Raw genomic sequence first — 6,337 nt, 5'->3', positions numbered from 1 at the left:
TAACTACCAGCTGTACTATACAACACTATTAACTACCAGCTGTACTATACAACACTATTAACTACCAGCTGTACTATACAACACTATTAACTACCAGCTGTACTATACAACACTATTAACTACCAGCTGTACTATACAACACTATTAACTACCAGCTGTACTATACAACACTATTAACTACCAGCTGTACTATACAACACTATTAACTACCAGCTGTACTATACAACACTATTAACTACCAGCTGTACTATACAACACTATTAACTACCAGCTGTACTATACAACACTATTAACTACCAGCTGTACTATACAACACTATTAACTACCAGCTGTACTATACAACACTATTAACTACCAGCTGTACTATACAACACTATTAACTACCAGCTGTACTATACAACACTATTAACTACCAGCTGTACTATACAACACTATTAACTACCAGCTGTACTATACAACACTATTAACTACCAGCTGTACTATACAACACTATTAACTACCAGCTGTACTATACAACACTATTAACTACCAGCTGTACTATACAACACTATTAACTACCAGCTGTACTATACAACACTATTAACTACCAGCTGTACTATACAACACTATTAACTACCAGCTGTACTATACATATATATACATACATCATACATTATAATCTCAACAAGTACATTGAGCCATTAGATCCTGGGAATATTTTATTATTTAATAGATGCACTAAAAGTCTAGGATATAATCCAAATAAAGGTGCTTTAATTTTGCAGATTTAATTATTAAAATTGTAGGGACAAATAGAAAAATGTTTAGTGGGGATTAAACTTGGATCATCCATCCAAAAAATTGAGATAAGAGACAAAATGTAAAACATAAACTTTGCATATATTTTTTTCATATTCCTTCAAAAGTAGAAAATATCCATGTGCAATAATGGAAGTTCATCTTATCCAAATAAATCATTTTATATCTTTATCATCATTTTTATTCCTTTAATTATTTGAAAATAAATTTCTTTGTATTAACCTAAATTATTGCTCACTATATTGCTTAAATTTAAAAGAAGAAAATTTCACAAAGCACGATATTATAGGTGTGAGATTGGTTCTGAATACACTGTATACGACTCATTTGATTAGTGTATATCAAATATGCTCAAGTTCAAGGTGTTGTATTTTTGGTAATTTAAGATCTTATGTAACTGAAACCCATTAAATAATAAGGAAATCACACATATAACAATTTCTGAAGATCCTACACATTCATCAGCTAAAATATATAGAGAGAGAAAAAAAATTCTCTTGGACCGAATAGTGAAATCCCAAATGCCCTTGTTGAAGCAGACACATCGACGGAGATGTGCTTGCATCACCCCCAAACTTTCTCTTATATAATAAAAATTATATATCATGTATTTATTTATACTTAATGTGATGATTTAAAATTATTAATCAATACCACTTAAAAGTAATTTTATAAGTAAATATTAGGCCTGCATTGACAAAATGCGTTTTATTAGTTAACTTCTAATTTCTAAGCGAATGGCATTTTGAATAATATTTCGGAACTGGAATTTCATATTTTTCGGGAATTTTTTTATTTTTTCACTTATTTGAAAATTGGCTATGGAAAAATCAAATAAAACTTAAAATTGTATTTAGAAAACATCCAAAATCATGTTTTTCACTTTCCTTGTTTATTCATTTTTTTCTCAAATTTTACTCTAAACTTTTTAAACCAAACACTAATTAAACTTTAAAAAAATATTTATAGCGTGCAGTAGCTCGTATGTGAGATCTAATCTATAATATTATAACATCAGATATTTTGAGACATTATTCTTTTCAAGTTTGAAATGAAGAAATAAAAAACACATGTTTACGATGTGCTATCTGCTAACTCTCACGTCATATACATTTATTTTATCTTAATTTTAACCTTTCATAATGTAGAAAAGGTTGTGCCATTATTACTTTACTACTTTCCAAATCTTGAGCTACTTGATTATTAAAACACTAAGAAAGTGGCAAAAAACTATTGAATCACATTAAGATTCTAAAACTTGGAATCTTTTAATTTAACCCTATTTTAATAAACCAAATCACAAAAAGGTAAGATTCCATAGTTGTTACTTTTGTCATTTCTGTTTTTATTCACCTTTTTTTTCCCATTGATTTATGTGATTATTTTTTAATTTGCATATAAAATCATTGTTAAGTGATACTATATAGTTTCTTGGTTTGGCTAGGTTGGGCTCGGCCATGAGAATCTTATTTTGTGTCTCATATAATTGACATAAGTTTAACGGAAATAACATTTTTATTGTAAAAATAACGATAAAATATGCGTATATTTTATTTTCTTCAGACTTCATACAAATATAACGAAATTGTTGTTGTTGTGGTATATCATGTTGTCATTGTAGTGAGGGTTGTGGTGATCTTTTTTTTCTTCCTTTTATCTCTATCTTTATCATATTAATTATTTAGGATAGAAAGTGATGTTTATATTGTTAGGACAACTAACATAGAGACTAATTAATACATAGCTTATTAAAAATTGATATCAAACCTTTGAAACAATAAGCAAACCAAAAGGAATTTAATAAAGAAATTGATGTCTTCAAACAAAGTGAAAATGATGTTTCATCTTTTAGGGTATGTTTGATACAATAGAAAAATATTTCTAGGAAAGCAAATAAGATTTTTTTTTATATTATATTTACATATTTAATTGTTCATTACTAGAATTTATAGTATAGTAATAATAACAAAAAATAAAAGTAGTCTGATGCATAAGGTAGTTTATGTTATTACAATTCAGAAAAAGGTCGCGCCTCATCAGGGGGTATGATATGTAGTTGACAATCAACCTACTTTAATGAAATGAAAGTTGTAGAAAATTGAATCGAATTATTTATGTGGGTCAACTATAGATCCATATTAAAGAAATAAATAAAAATCATTAGTTATAAGACTATATTGTTTGTGTCTTTTCTTGTGTGAACTATATAAATTATTTTATGGTTACTAAACTATAAGAGTTCAATGGAATTCTTTGTGTCCTTTCTTGATATCATTAATCCATTTATTAATAGGGAAATTAAAACAACACATTGAGACAAGTATGTCATCAAAACCATAATGTATCTTTTGAAACAATTAATAAAAGAGTTCTAATTAATATATGATGTTATATCATGTTTGGCAAGTGGCAAATGATGTTTCAATTACTTTTAAGAGATCTCTACTTCTATTATTTAAAGGCTTAACACATACTAAGCCTCTTCAAATTTTCAGTCTATTTATACACTTGAACTAAGTTTTGTTTCAATCGAACATCTCAGTTGTAATAAAGTATATATTTCAATTACGCGCTTTCAACGTCAAATTTTGAAAAAAACTTTAGTGTGAGTTTTTATTCGATCTTTTACTAGATAGCTAAAGTAATCATATAAAATAGGTCAGCTAATTTAAATATATGCATTAACCTCATGCCGAGTATGTGTTGGATTTCACGGATATTTGATGTGAATGTATATTAATAAGTATAATATTATGATATTGGGTCAACATGTCAAGTATGGTAAGCATATTTTGCACACACTTTTTCCATACATTTATCAACATGTGCCCACTGAGACTTGAATTAACATTAGTAAATTGATGATGGAATAAAAAAACAAAAAAAAAACAAGGATGAATGGCAAAAATCAAGGAAGACAAAATTACCTATTCAAGATGTTGAAATTGATTTGAGTAGAGAGAGAGCGATTTTGAATTTTAAATTGTTAGGAAGGAATTAATTGATAAGATTGTGGGAGTGAAGTTAGGGAGAGATTAATGGAGTGATTAAGGAAGAGAAGTGTTAGTTTTGGGAGTAAAATAAGGGATTTTGGTAATATTTTGAAATGGTAGGAAATAATAGAAATTATGGTAATAAAGGTGTGTAGATAGATAATTTTTCCTATATATAATACCTAAAAGAAATGACATGATATTATATGTAGTTAATTTAACCACCTAAAAATGAATGAGAACACACGTAAAAAAAATTGAACCTAAAAACATTTACTTGAAACACTTTATTAGGAGTTAAGATATTCAATTGATGAAACGTGGCTTAATTTGAGTGTTTAAATTAAATATTTTAACACATACAAGGAACTCAATTTGTATATTAAGCCTCTTAAAAAATAAAATCATTATTGAACATGCTGAAAATCGTCAACTCAAAAATTTCTAGTATTAAATTGCAATATATCGAGTTGCTTCTTTGTTCTATCGTTATTGGATGAATGATCTATAGCTCCCAAAATTAAAAGATTAAGATGATTGGCACAAAATCAAGAAGTAACATCTAACATACGTGAACGCTTTTATCACTTTTATCATAAGTACTTAAATAATATTTGCTTCGGTTTTTACAAATCTGCGTTGATTCTGAACCTCATTCATGAAGGAATCAAATTTTTAACGAGCCAATCTTTTTTATGTACCGCTTTACTCCGAAAGGAAAATGAAACATTGTTTATAATATTACTATGAACTGGCTACACGTATACATAGACATCCCCAAACCTAAAAAAAAGCAGAATTAATTTGTCTTTTTCATTATTTATTCTTTTGAATTATTTGGTCAAGATCTAGAGTTGATATTTATGTTTTTTTCTTAAAAATAAATGAATAATGAATTTGGACAGAAAATAAACATGAAGGGAACAATAATTATTAAATGAATCTAGACATAATAGATGTAAAATATACGCGGAGAATCGATAAAGAAAAACAATCATTCAATTTTTATTTTTTTCCAATTTCTGACATATTTTGATTTGCATATCTATTAAAAAAATAGACTAGTAACAAATTTGTGAAACATTTTTAGTGTTTAAATAATACACGGCACTGATATTTATCTGTAAAAGTTATATAATTTATTAAAAATTTTCAGATCTTAAACTTTAACTACGGCAAGTCAATGTCGTTTGCTAAGACAGATAACCACCACGAGTAATAATTAGGACCGTACGATGCAAATCTAAATTAATCGAATTTTAATGTATGAATATTGAATTTTTTTTGGAAAAAAACTAGTTTATATATACTGACCGTAAAGGTAAAGGCTGATTTTAATTTTATGAATTTTTTGAATTTTGAAAAAATGAGTTTAGTATTAATAATTAAGTTCTGAATTTAACATAGTTATATAAATTTAAACCTTTAGGAGTTTTTTGATACCTGATTTGAAGGTGAGTTTTGCAGGTATTAAATTTTGTATTATTATTATCACGTTTGGTAATATAGAGAATTAATACAATGTTTGATTTGTAATTTAAAAATTCGCATAACTAATACATATATGAGTTATAAGGAATAATTAAATCTTATATAATTAGTATCTGCACAAAATAATACTCCTCATAACTAATTATTATAGTATTAATACTATCAACTATCTCGTATTGTTCTAAAGATAATATTTTATTTTTTTCGTAAAATAATCGAGATACTCACAAATTGATCTGAATTTTCCCCACCTGTTAGGATCATAGGGATACGATCACGACTGTATTGGTCTTTGGACTTATGCACCATGCCAAGTCAGCTTGGGTCCCACTGGGCCCTACAAATTGTCTATTATATTTTCATTTGACAAAAAATAAAATTAAAAAAGCTTATCACTATGATTGTGATATAGTTTTATCAAAAACTATAAAAAAATGGAACCAAATTAGATTAATTCAGTCCTTCATTTTTTGATTTGTATCAGCGTTATTTTTCAAAAGTTCAATTCTTCGTAGAAGTGTGTGTTCGATTCTTCGGTTTAGTTCAAGCTTCGATTCAATTCTTCGATTTTCGTTTTAGAAAAGTATAGTACCAAACTAAAACTGTTTATATTTTTTAATTCTTATTATTGGGATCTTTATATAAAAGTCTATCTTTTTTTCTAAAGATTAGTCTGATCTTTCTGTGATAATCATTCTTTATAATAATATTTTATTATAATAATTAAATTCTTTTTAAAACTAAGTTTTTTTGTCATATTATATTACATATATTTTATAACAACATTTCGATGTAACGTCAATAAAACATTCAGATAAATAAAAAATCACAGCCGACAATATAGTATTACTAATTTATTATTATTATTTTTTAAAAAGTGGATCTAGAAATATAAGGTTTTATACTGGAATATTTTAATATTCCACCATTTATAAGTGATAATTCAATTATCTTTTTTTTTAAAAAAACATAAAATAATTACGTATTGAAGCAACTTGGTTTGTGTTGTCATATTACTGGTTCCACTGAGCCATAACTGCTGCTTTTAAGTACAA

Source organism: Solanum tuberosum, unplaced genomic scaffold, assembly GCF_000226075.1.
Source record: "Solanum tuberosum cultivar DM 1-3 516 R44 unplaced genomic scaffold, SolTub_3.0 scf00365, whole genome shotgun sequence".
Lineage (NCBI taxonomy): Eukaryota > Viridiplantae > Streptophyta > Magnoliopsida > Solanales > Solanaceae > Solanum > Solanum tuberosum.
Note: the sequence above shows the minus strand (reverse complement) of the source record.